This window comes from Oncorhynchus kisutch, linkage group LG10 (genome assembly GCF_002021735.2).
Source record: "Oncorhynchus kisutch isolate 150728-3 linkage group LG10, Okis_V2, whole genome shotgun sequence".
Classification (NCBI taxonomy): domain Eukaryota; kingdom Metazoa; phylum Chordata; class Actinopteri; order Salmoniformes; family Salmonidae; genus Oncorhynchus; species Oncorhynchus kisutch.
In genome coordinates, this window is record NC_034183.2 from 4,206,374 (window position 1) to 4,220,238 (window position 13,865).

Genomic DNA, 13,865 nt, shown 5'->3' on the forward strand with positions numbered 1-13,865 from the left:
AACTTGGGGATTGTGGCATGTCTTCTGGCAAGTCCTTTGAGTTATGCATGGGTGTCTAAGCTGTGTGCTAGCCGTTTAAACAGACATCTTGCTGCATTTAGCATGTCAATAATTCTAACATAATTAATGTTAGCTCTCCGTGTACATTGAAAGGCCAGCTGTGCTGCCCTGTTCTGAGTCAAATGTAATTTTCCTAAGTCCCTCTTTGTGGCACCTGACCACACAACTGGACACTAGACCAGGTGCCATAAAACTAGGGCCTGTAGCACCTGCCTTGTTGATAGTGTTGTTAAGAAGGTAGAAACTAGGGCCTGTAGGACCTGCCTTGTTGATAGTGTTGTTAAGAAGGTAGAAACTAGGGCCTGTAGGACCTGCCTTGTTGATAGTGTTTTTAAGAAGGTAGAAACTAGGGCCTGTAGGACCTGCCTTGTTGATAGTGTTTTTAAGAAGGTAGAAACTAGGGCCTGTAGGACCTGCCTTGTTGATAGTGTTGTTAAGAAGGTAGAAACTAGGGCCTGTAGGACCTGCCTTGTTGATAGTGTTGTTAAGAAGGTAGAAACTAGGGCCTGTAGGACCTGCCTTGTTGATAGTGTTGTTAAGAAGGTAGAAACTAGGGCCTGTAGGACCTGCCTTGTTGATAGTGTTGTTAAGAAGGTAGAAACTAGGGCCTGTAGGACCTGCCTTGTTGATAGTGCTGTTAAGAAGGTAGAAACTAGGGCCTGTAGGACCTGCCTTGTTGATAGTGTTGTTAAGAAGGTAGAAACTAGGGCCTGTAGGACCTGCCTTGTTGATAGTGCTGTTAAGAAAGTAGAAACTAGGGCCTGTAGGACCTGCCTTGTTGATAGTGTTGTTAAGAAGGTAGAAACTAGGGCCTGTAGGACCTGCCTTGTTGATAGTGTTGTTAAGAAGGTAGAAACTAGGGCCTGTAGGACCTGCCTTGTTGATAGTGTTGTTAAGAAGGTAGAAACTAGGGCCTGTAGGACCTGCCTTGTTGATAGTGCTGTTAAGAAGGTAGAAATTAGGGCCTGTAGGACCTGCCTTGTTGATAGTGTTGTTAAGAAGGTAGAAACTAGGGCCTGTAGGACCTGCCTTGTTGATAGTGCTGTTAAGAAAGTAGAAACTAGGGCCTGTAGGACCTGCCTTGTTGATAGTGTTGTTAAGAAGGTAGAAACTAGGGCCTGTAGGACCTGCCTTGTTGATAGTGCTGTTAAGAAGGTAGAAACTAGGGCCTGTAGGACCTGCCTTGTTGATAGTGTTGTTAAGAAGGTAGAAATAATGGCCTGTAGCACCTGCCTTGTTGATAGTGTTGTTAAGAAGGTAGAAACTAGGGCCTGTAGGACCTGCCTTGTTGATAGTGTTGTTAAGAAGGTAGAAACTAGGGCCTGTAGGACCTGCCTTGTTGATAGTGTTGTTAAGAAGGTAGAAACTAGGGCCTGTCGGACCTGCCTTGTTGATAGTGCTGTTAAGAAGGTAGAAACTAGGGCCTGTAGGACCTGCCTTGTTGATAGTGTTGTTAAGAAGGTAGAAACTAGGGCCTGTAGGACCTGCCTTGTTGATAGTGTTGTTAAGAAGGTAGAAACTAGGGCCTGTAGGACCTGCCTTGTTGATAGTGTTGTTAAGAAGGTAGAAACTAGGGCCTGTAGGACCTGCCTTGTTGATAGTGCTGTTAAGAAGGTAGAAACTAGGGCCTGTAGGACCTGCCTTGTTGATAGTGTTGTTAAGAAGGTAGAAACTAGGGCCTGTAGGACCTGCCTTGTTGATATTGTTGTTAAGAAGGTAGAAACTAGGGCCTGTAGGACCTGCCTTGTTGATAGTGCTGTTAAGAAGGTAGAAACTAGGGCCTGTAGGACCTGCCTTGTTGATAGTGTTGTTAAGAAGGCAGAAACTAGGGCCTGTAGGACCTGCCTTGTTGATAGTGTTGTTAAGAAGGTAGAAACTAGGACCTGTAGGACCTGCCTTGTTGATAGTGCTGTTAAGAAGGTAGAAACTAGGGCCTGTAGGACCAGCCTTGTTGATAGTGCTGTTAAGAAGGTAGAAACTAGGGCCTGTAGGACCTGCCTTGTTGATAGTGTTGTTAAGAAAGTAGAAACTAGGGCCTGTAGGACCTGCCTTGTTGATAGTGTTGTTAAGAAGGCAGAAACTAGGACCTGTAGGACCTTGTTGATAGTGTTGTTAAGAAGGCAGAAACTAGGACCTGTAGGACCTTGTTGATAGTGTTGTTAAGAAGGTAGAAACTAGGGCCTGTAGGACCTACCTAGTTGATAGTCCTGTTAAGAAGGTAGAAACTAGGGCCTGTAGGACCTACCTTGTTGATAGTGCTGTTAAGAAGGTAGAAACTAGGGCCTGTAGGACCTGCCTTGTTGATAGTTTTGTTAAGAAGGTAGAAATAATGGCCTGTAGGACCTGCCTTGTTGATAGTGTTGTTAAGAAGGTAGAAACTAGGACCTGTAGGACCTGCCTTGTTGATTGTGTTTTTAAGAAGGTAGAAACTAGGGCCTGTAGGACCTGCCTTGTTTATAGTGTTGTTAAGAAGGTAGAAACTAGGGCCTGTAGGACCTGCCTTGTTGATAGTGTTGTTAAGAAGGTAGAAACTAGGGCCTGTAGGACCTGCCTTGTTGATAGTGCTGTTAAGAAGGTAGAAACTAGGGCCTGTAGGACCTGCCTTGTTGATAGTGTTGTTAAGAAGGTAGAAACTAGGGCCTGTAGGACCTGCCTTGTTGATAGTGCTGTTAAGAAGGTAGAAACTAGGGCCTGTAGGACCTGCCTTGTTGATAGTGTTGTTAAGAAGGTAGAAACTAGGGCCTGTAGGACCTGCCTTGTTGATAGTGCTGTTAAGAAGGTAGAAACTAGGGCCTGTAGGACCTGCCTTGTTGATAGTGCTGTTAAGAAGGTAGAAACTAGGGCCTGTAGGACCTGCCTTGTTGATAGTGCTGTTAAGAAGGTAGAAACTAGGGCCTGTAGGACCTGCCTTGTTGATAGTGCTGTTAAGAAGGTAGAAACTAGGGCCTGTAGGACCTGCCTTGTTGATAGTGTTGTTAAGAAGGCAGAAACTAGGGCCTGTAGGACCTGCCTTGTTGATAGTGTTGTTAAGAAGGTAGAAACTAGGACCTGTAGGACCTGCCTTGTTGATAGTGCTGTTAAGAAGGTAGAAACTAGGGCCTGTAGGACCTGCCTTGTTGATAGTGCTGTTAAGAAGGTAGAAACTAGGGCCTGTAGGACCTGCCTTGTTGATAGTGTTGTTAAGAAGGTAGAAACTACGGCCTGTAGGACCTGCCTTGTTGATAGTGTTGTTAAGAAGGCAGAGACTAGGACCTGTAGGACCTTGTTGATAGTGTTGTTAAGAAGGCAGAAACTAGGACCTGCAGGACCTTGTTGATAGTGTTGTTAAGAAGGTAGAAACTAGGGCCTGTAGGACCTACCTTGTTGATAGTACTGTTAAGAAGGTAGAAACTAGGGCCTGTAGGACCTACCTTGTTGATAGTGCTGTTAAGAAGGTAGAAACTAGGGCCTGTAGGACCTGCCTTGTTGATAGTGTTGTTAAGAAGGTAGAAACTAGGGCCTGTAGGACCTGCCTTGTTGATAGTGCTGTTAAGAAGGTAGAAACTAGGGCCTGTAGGACCTGCCTTGTTGATAGTACTGTTAAGAAGGTAGAAACTAGGGCCTGTAGGACCTACCTTGTTGATAGTGCTGTTAAGAAGGTAGAAACTAGGGCCTGTAGGACCTGCCTTGTTGATAGTGTTGTTAAGAAGGTAGAAACTAGGGCCTGTAGGACCTACCTTGTTGATAGTACTGTTAAGAAGGTAGAAACTAGGGCCTGTAGGACCTACCTTGTTGATAGTGCTGTTAAGAAGGTAGAAACTAGGGCCTGTAGGACCTGCCTTGTTGATAGTGTTGTTAAGAAGGTAGAAACTAGGGCCTGTAGGACCTGCCTTGTTGATAGTGCTGTTAAGAAGGTAGAAACTAGGGCCTGTAGGACCTGCCTTGTTGATAGTGCTGTTAAGAAGGTAGAAACTAGGGCCTGTAGGACCTGCCTTGTTGATAGTGTTGTTAAGAAGGCAGAAACTAGGACCTGTAGGACCTTGTTGATAGTGTTGTTAAGAAGGTAGAAACTAGGGCCTGTAGGACCTGCCTTGTTGATAGTGTTGTTAAGAAGGTAGAAACTAGAGCCTGTAGGACCTACCTTGTTGATAGTGTTGTTAAGAAGGTAGAAACTAGGGCCTGTAGGATCTGCCTTGTTGATAGTGTTGTTAAGAAGGTAGAAACTAGAGCCTGTAGGACCTACCTTGTTGATAGTGTTGTTAAGAAGGTAGAAACTAGGGCCTGTAGGACCTTGTTGATAGTGTTGTTAAGAAGGCAGAAACTAGGGCCTGTAGGACCTTGTTGATAGTGTTGTTAAGAAGGTAGAAACTAGGGCCTGTAGGACCTGCCTTGTTGATAGTGTTGTTAAGAAGGTAAAAAACTAGGGCCTGTAGGACCTGCCTTGTTGATAGTGTTGTTAAGAAGGTAGAAACTAGGGCCTGTAGGACCTGCCTTGTTGATAGTGTTGTTAAGAAGGTAGAAACTAGGGCCTGTAGGACCTGCCTTGTTGATAGTGTTGTTAAGAAGGTAGAAACTAGGGCCTGTAGGACCTGCCTTGTTGATAGTGTTGATAAGAAGGTAGAAACTAGGGCCTGTAGGACCTGCCTTGTTGATAGTGTTGTTAAGAAGGTAGAAACTAGGGCCTGTAGGACCCGCCTTGTTGATAGTGTTGTTAAGAAGGTAGAAACTAGGGCCTGTAGGACCTGCCTTGTTGATAGTGTTGTTAAGAAGGTAGAAACTAGGGCCTGTAGGACCTGCCTTGTTGATAGTGTTGTTAAGAAGGTAGAAACTAGGGCCTGTAGGACCTGCCTTGTTGATAGTGTTGTTAAGAAGGTAGAAACTAGGGCCTGTAGGACCTGCCTTGTTGATACTGTTGTTAAGAAGGTAGAAACTAGGGCCTGTAGGACCTGCCTTGTTGATAGTGTTGTTAAGAAGGTAGAAACTAGGGCCTGTAGGACCTGCCTTGTTGATAGTGTTGTTAAGAAAGGTAGAAACTAGGGCCTGTAGGACCTGCCTTGTTTATAGTGTTGTTAAGAAGGTAGGGCAGCTTTATTATGGACAGACCTCTCTCCATCTGTAACGGCTGATCTCCTCTTCGTCTGAAGAGGAGTAAGGATCGGACCAAGATGCAGCATTCCCAGGGTCCTTTGCCGTCCAAATCTCCTCCCAAGTCCATTTCTCCAAATATCGCTGCCTCTCCTGCTGCTGCTGCTGTCCTTTACCACGCTGCTTGGTCCTTGGTTGGTGGGTGTTTCTGTAACGATAGATTTCCTCTTCATCTGAAGAGGAGTAAGGATCGGACCAAGATGCAGCGTGGTAAGTAATGTCTTTAAACGTTGGCAAAACATTTTTGATTAAATTGTTGCCAGCAGCACAATCACCAATGCTCTGGATAACATGAAAACAGCCAATCCAGCTCTGCTAGGGCGAGTAAAACAGTCAGAGTGAGCTGTTCTCTCATTTGTGTCTGGAAGTAGCTAGCAAGCTAGCCAACGTGAGCCAGTTAGCTTGGGTGCTTGACTACTGTTTTTAGGTCAGAATGCTCGGATCAACTTTTTCATCCAGAGCGCCCAGTGCTCCGAGAATGAAAGCTCTGAATTTACGAACGCCCAGAGCGCACTCTGACACTCTGACACTCTGACACACAGCCTTTAGTCTTGAAAGGTTTGGTTGTTTAGTATATAGCCTCACATTTGCATCCTTAAAGAGATTGTGGGGCTAAAGCTCTTAAGAGGATGTGAGCGAAGCTGAATGGGTCTAGACAAAGAAGAGCTCTCCAGGGTTGAGATATGCCACCCTCTTTGTTTACAGTTGTGATATCATCAGATAATAGCTTCTTATGCTTTCGCCGAAAAGCCTTTTTAAAATCTGACATGTTGTCTGGATTCAAGTGTAGCTTTAATTTAGATTCTTACATGTGTGATTTAATGAAAGTTAGATTTTTATATAATTTTATTTGAATTTACTGCGCTGCATTTTCCCTGGCTTCTGGCCAAGTGGGACGTGTCCCCTATACCATAAGAAGTTAAGAGGATGTGAACGAAGCTGAGTGGGTCTAGACAAAGAAGAGCTCTCCAGTAGGTACCAAAACATCCAAGGGCCATTTTCTCAAAAGTGAGGGTTACAAGTTTATCAACTTTCAAAGCAGAATTATTTTCCCATTGTTCCTCAACTGTAGTGTCTGATATACCATTTTCTAACTCTGTAGAGTCTGTACTTTTATCCAATGTAATAAAACAAACACAATTTAAAATGTTGCTACATAAGACCGAATCGAGCCGGTCGGTCACAACTGTGTCAAGTGCAGACAAATATTCTTTACATCATCCACATAGGAATCACTACGAAGCATATTGTATGACCTGTTATACACCATATTAGGACGAGCCTTTGGAACTTTGGTTTTCCTAGATATGGATACTATATTGTCATCACTACATCTGATGGATCTGGATACTGCTTTAAAGCACATTTCTGCAGCATTAGTAAAGATGTGATCCATACATGTTGATGATTTCATTCCTGTGCTGTTTGTAACGACCCTGGTAGGTTGACTGATTACAGTTTGAAGGTTTTTTTCTTGAGTGGGCAGCTTGATGAAAAGCCAGTCAATAGTAAGGTCAGCCAGAAAATATACTTCTCTGTTGATATCACATACATTATCAAGCATTTCACACATATTACCCAGATACTGACTGTTAGCACTTGGTGGTCTATAGCAACTTCCCACCAGAATGGGCTTTAGGTGAGGCAGATGAACCTGTAGCCATATTACTTCAACAGTATTTAACATTACCCAGATACTGACTGTTAGCACTTGGTGGTCTATGGCAACTTCCCACCAGAATGGGCTTTAGGTGAGGCAGATGAACCTGTAGCCATATTACTTCAACAGTATTTAACATTATCCAGATATTGACTGTTAACACTTGGTGGTCTATAGCAACTTCCCACCAGAATGGGCTTTAGGTGAGGCAGATGAACCTGTAGCCATATTACTTCAACAGTATTTAACATTATCCAGATATTGACTGTTAACACTTGGTGGTCTATAGCAACTTCCCACCAGAATGGGCTTTAGGTGAGGCAGATGAACCTGTAGCCATATTACTTCAACAGTATTTAACATTATCCAGATATTGACTGTTAACACTTGGTGGTCTATAGCAACTTCCCACCAGAATGGGCTTTAGGTGAGGCAGATGAACCTGTAGCCATATTACTTCAACAGTATTTAACATTATCCAGATATTGACTGTTAACACTTGGTGGTCTATAGCAGCTCCCCACCAGAATGGGCTTTAGGTGAGGCAGATGAACCTGTAGCCATATTACTTCAACAGTATTTAACATTACCCAGATACTGACTGTTAGCACTTGGTGGTCTATGGCAACTTCCCACCAGAATGGGCTTTAGGTGAGGCAGATGAACCTGTAGCCATATTACTTCAACAGTATTTAACATTATCCAGATATTGACTGTTAACACTTGGTGGTCTATAGCAACTTCCCACCAGAATGGGCTTTAGGTGAGGCAGATGAACCTGTAGCCATATTACTTCAACAGTATTTAACATTATCCAGATATTGACTGTTAACACTTGGTGGTCTATAGCAACTTCCCACCAGAATGGGCTTTAGGTGAGGCAGATGAACCTGTAGCCATATTACTTCAACAGTATTTAACATTATCCAGATATTGACTGTTAACACTTGGTGGTCTATAGCAACTTCCCACCAGAATGGGCTTTAGGTGAGGCAGATGAACCTGTAGCCATATTACTTCAACAGTATTTAACATTATCCAGATATTGACTGTTAGCACTTGGTGGTCTATGGCAACTTCCCACCAGAATGGGCTTTAGGTGAGGCAGATGAACCTGTAGCCATATTACTTCAACAGTATTTAACATTATCCAGATATTGACTGTTAACACTTGGTGGTCTATAGCAGCTCCCCACCAGAATGGGCTTTAGATGAGGCAGTTGGTTGGTCAATAATACGTTCTCTCCAGTATTTGGGGGGAACAGAGCAAGGCTCATCCCGGTTGCCATTACCTTTGGCTGGGATTCAATCCGTAGGACTGTTACGACTTTCATGGAGATCCCATTAGATATAAACACTGCAGTTGTTGGCACAATTGGAAATTAGCCTTTAAAATGTCAAGCACGCTTCATCTCAGCCTTGGATTGGCCCTCCATCTCGGCCTTGGATTGGCCCTCCATCTCGGCCTTGGATTGGCCCTCCATCTCGGCCTTGGATTGGCCCTCCATCTTGGCCTTGGATTGGCCCTCCATCTCGGCTTTGGATTGGCCCTCCATCTCGGCCTTGGATTGGCCCTCCATCTCGGCCTTGGATTGGCCCTCCATCTCGGCCTTGGATTGGCCCTCCATCTCGGCCTTGGATTTGCCCTCCATCTCGGCCTTGGATTGGCCCTTCATCTCGGCCTTGGATTGGCCCTCCATCTCTAGCCTTTGATGTGTCCTGTAGAGTAAAACAGCCCCACTCTGACCACTACAGTGTTATTTGTGTTTTGTTGTGTAATTATTTGTATGGAGCTTGTCTTCAGGGATGTTATAACATTAGATTGCTTTTCTGAAAGAATAATTTAACCAGGTGGTCTGCTGGGTTTTCTTCCCCAGTCCTCTGAAATGATATAATGTAGTTACAAAGATAATTTAGACACACACACACACTCAGGCGATTGTTTTTGTAATCACCCATAGGTCTTCTTTAATTAAAAAAAAGAAGAAAGCACTTTCAGGAAAGCTGGAGTGATGGAGAAAATCAACACTGGACCCAGTGGTCTGTAGATGAGAAACACAGGGGGGGCCATACTTGCGAACATTAGAAAAAAGTTTAAGTTCAAGGTTAAGTTCAAGATTAAGTTTAAATTCAAGATTAAGTTTAAACATCAGCTAATTAAAATGGTTGTTGTAGTATCACGTGACAGAATGCTACATTGTAGCTGGTCTCATCAGATAACCTGGCACACGTTAGCCCTATGCTAATCTAGATGTCACAATCGCCGTAAGAAGTGGACCAAAGTGCAGCGTGGTGTGAATGCATCATTTAATAGATGACGACAAAAAACACGAAGTAAACTGTACAAAAACAAATAAACAAATAAACGAATAACGACCGTGAAGCTTTCATAAGAACTGTGCACAAGCCACTAACATAGACAATCACCAACAAACAGTAAAACCCAGGCTACCTAAGTATGATTCTCAATCAGAGACAACTAACATAGACAATCACCCACAAACACACAGTGAAACCCAGGCTACCTAAGTATGATTCTCAATCAGAGACAACTAACATAGACAATCACCCACAAACACACAGTGAAACCCAGGCTACCTAAGTATGATTCTCAATCAGAGACAACTAACATAGACAATCACCCACAAACACACAGTGAAACCCAGGCTACCTAAGTATGATTCTCAATCAGAGACAACTAACATAGACAATCACCCACAAACAGTAAAACCCAGGCTACCTAAGTATGATTCTCAATCAGAGACAACTAACATAGACAATCACCCACAAACAGTAAAACCCAGGCTACCTAAGTATGATTCTCAATCAGAGACAACTAACATAGACAATCACCCACAAACAGTGACACCCAGGCTACCTAAGTATGATTCTCAATCAGAGACAACTAACATAGACAATCACAAACAAACAGTGAAACCCAGGCTACCTAAGTATGATTCTCAATCAGAGACAACTAACATAGACAATCACCCACCAACAAACAGTAAAACCCAGGCTACCTAAGTATGATTCTCAATCAGAGACAACTAACATAGACAATCACCAACCAACAAACAGTGAAACCCAGGCTACCCAAGTATGATTCTCAATCAGAGACAACTAACATAGACAATCACCCACCAACAAACAGTAAAACCCAGGCTACCTAAGTATGATTCTCAATCAGAGACAACTAACATAGACAATCACCCACCAACAAACAGTAAAACCCAGGCTACCTAAGTATGATTCTCAATCAGAGACAACTAACATAGACAATCACCCACCAACAAACAGTAAAACCCAGGCTACCTAAGTATGATTCTCAATCAGAGACAACTAACATAGACAATCACCCACAAACAGTAAAACCCAGGCTACCTAAGTATGATTCTCAATCAGAGACAACTAACATAGACAATCACCCACAAACAGTAAAACCCAGGCTACCTAAGTATGATTCTCAATCAGAGACAACTAACATAGACAATCACCCACAAACAGTGACACCCAGGCTACCTAAGTATGATTCTCAATCAGAGACAACTAACATAGACAATCACAAACAAACAGTGAAACCCAGGCTACCTAAGTATGATTCTCAATCAGAGACAACTAACATAGACAATCACCCACCAACAAACAGTAAAACCCAGGCTACCTAAGTATGATTCTCAATCAGAGACAACTAACATAGACAATCACCCACCAACAAACAGTAAAACCCAGGCTACCTAAGTATGATTCTCAATCAGAGACAACTAACATAGACAATCACCCACCAACAAACAGTAAAACCCAGGCTACCTAAGTATGATTCTCAATCAGAGACAACTAACATAGACAATCACCCACCAACAAACAGTAAAACCCAGGCTACCTAAGTATGATTCTCAATCAGAGACAACTAACACAGACAATCACCCACCAACAAACAGTAAAACCCAGGCTACCTAAGTATGATTCTCAATCAGAGACAACTAACATAGACAATCACCCACCAACAAACAGTGAAACCCAGGCTACCTAAGTATGTTCTCAATCAGAGACAACTAATGACACATGCCTCTGATTGAGAACCATACTAGGCCGAAACATAGAAATCCCCAAAATCATAGAAAAACAAACATAGACTGCCCACCCCAACTCACACCCTGACCATACTAAATAATGACAAAACAAAGGAAATAAAGGTCAGAACGTGACACTAGATATAATGCTACATTGTAGCTGGTTCAATCAGATATACTGGCACACATGAGCCCTATGCTATTCTAGATAGAATGCTACATTGTAAATTTACATACACTTGGAGTAGTTAAAACTCATTTTTCAACCACTCCACAAATTTCTTGTTATCAAGTCGGTTAGGACATATACTTTGTGCATGACACAAGTCATTTTTCCAACAATTGTCTACAGTCAGATTATTTCACTTATAATTCACTGTATCACAATCCCAGTGGGTGAGAAGTTTACATACACTAAGTTGACTGTGCCTTTGAACAGCTTGGGAAATTCCAGAAAATTATGTTATGGCTTTAGAAGTTTCTGATAGGCTAACCTCCACAGGTCTGGTTCATCTGTCTTTGCTTGACATCATGGGAAAAACAAAAAATCAATTGTAGACTTCCACAAGTCTGGTTCATCCTTGGGAGCAATTTCCAAACGCCTGAAGGTACCACGTTCATCTGTACAAACAATAGTACGCAAGTATAAACACCATGGGACCACGCAGCCGTCATACCGCTCAGGAAGGAGACGCGTTCTGTCTCCTAAAGAGGAACGTATTTTGGTGCGAATAGTGCCAATCAATCCCAGAACAACAGCAAAGGACCTTGTGAAGATGCTGGAGGAAACAGGTACAACAGTATCTATATCCACAGGTAAAGCAGTCCTATATCAACATAACCTGAAAGGCCGCTCAGCAAGGAAGAATCCACAGCTCCAAAACCGCCATAAAAAAAACAGACTACAGTTTGCAACTGCACATGTGAACAAAGATCGTACTTTTTGGAGAAATGTCCTCTGGTCTGATGACACAAAAATAGTACTGTTTGGCCATAATGACCATTGTTACGTTTGGTGGAAAAGGAGTGACGCTTGCAAGGCGAAGGACACCTTTTTCTAGGTATTTGTCCCTTCTTCTCCCTGTTTGTCCTGGACATTTTTAGGACATACCTGGGACGTTGTGTCATGGCCCTCTGGAGTTTTTGTCTGTTCCCGGTTTGTCACATGACGACTGCAGGTGCTTTTAAAGAATACATGAGCACAACGAGGAAAAATCTAAGATGGTGGTAAGAGTTTTGATTAAACAGTTATTAAAATAAAATAAAATGAAAATCATGTCCAAGATGGTGTAGCAGTGAAGACGTGTTTTGTTCGTCCTCTCGTGTACTTTTGTATTTTTTGTATATATAATTCAATTTTATTTTCAAAATTGATTTTTAATTCGATTATACCTTCCGGTAACCTGCCTCAACCAATGTGATACGGAATCTCTATTATTTTTAATTTTAGAACACATTCAAGAACCTCCAGAAGCTAACCAGCTAATTAGCTACAAGCTATTTAGTTATTGGTAGCCACTGCTAGCGGCTTTTACCTTCTGCACAGATACCAGCCCTGTTTTTAGCCTGGATAATACTCGCCAGTCTACCAGTATCGGACTGTCTCTCCACAACAACGCCGGATTCCTGCCGTAATCCCTGGACCACTACTTCTGATCTTCACAGCTAGCTTGCAGCTAGCTAGCTCACAGCTTGCAGCTATCTAGCTCACAGCTAGCTTGCACTCATCGTGGCACCCAGTACCGAAGCTATTCCCTGAGGCCCACCTCCCGGCCTACTCAGCTGTTCACCCGAACCCCACTCATACACGGATAGAGCCCAATACTCCACCGGATCCTTGCTGTAAACTCTGGACCTTGGCACCGGATCACCGCTGCTATCGTTTGGCTCTAGTAGCTAATGCCACTGCCACGAAGCTAGCACCAGTTAGCCGTGAGCCAGGCGCATCTCCCGGCGAGCAAACTAAATTCTACAATACCTATTTCGCCATCTGGCTTGGATTCTCTGTCGACACGGCGCCCCACCGCACCACCACGACTGGTCTGCCGGCGAATACTCCATCTGCTGTGCCTTCAACCAGCCTCCGTCAGAGCAGACGCTCCTACTAACCCCGGGCTACTAACTTTAAATGCCGTGTCGCCCGCGTGCTAGCGTAGTGGCGGCTTCCCTGTTCCATCTACTGCTGTCCCCTGGACACTATGATCACTTGGCTACATAGCTGATGCCTGCTGGACTGTCCATTAGTCATGGTACTCCATTCTGTTTATTTATGTTTTATTTGTCGGCCCCAGCCGCGAACTCAGGCTCTGTGTGTAGTTAATCCGACCCTCTCTGCCTCTCTAAAATGTCAATATGTCTTGTATACTGTTGTTCAGGTTAGTTATTTTACAATGGAGCCCCTAGTTCCACTCTTCATACCTCTGATACTTCCTTTGTCCCATCTCCCACACATGCGGTGACCTCACCCATTACAACCAGCATGTCCAGAGATACAACCTCTCTTATCATCACCCAGTGCCTGGGCTTACCTCCGCTGTACCCGCACCCCACCATACCCCTGTCTGCGCATTATGCCCTGAATATATTCTACCACGCCCAGAAATCTGCTCCTTTTATGCTTTGTCCCCAATGCTCTAGGCGACCAGTTTTGATAGCCTTTAGCCGCACCCTGATCCTACTCCTCCTCTGTTCCGCGGGTGATGTGGAGGTAAACCCAGGCCCTGCATGTCCCCAGGCACCCTCATTTGTTGACTTCTGTGATCGAAAAAGCCTTGGTTTCATGCATGTCAACATCAGAAGCCTCCTCCCTAAGTTTGTTTTACTCACTGCTTTAGCACACTCTGCCAACCCTGAGTCCTGGCTTAGGAAGGCCACCAACAATTCTGAGATTTCCATACCCAACTATAACATTTTTCGTCAAGATAGAACTGCCAAAGGGGGAGGAGTTGCAG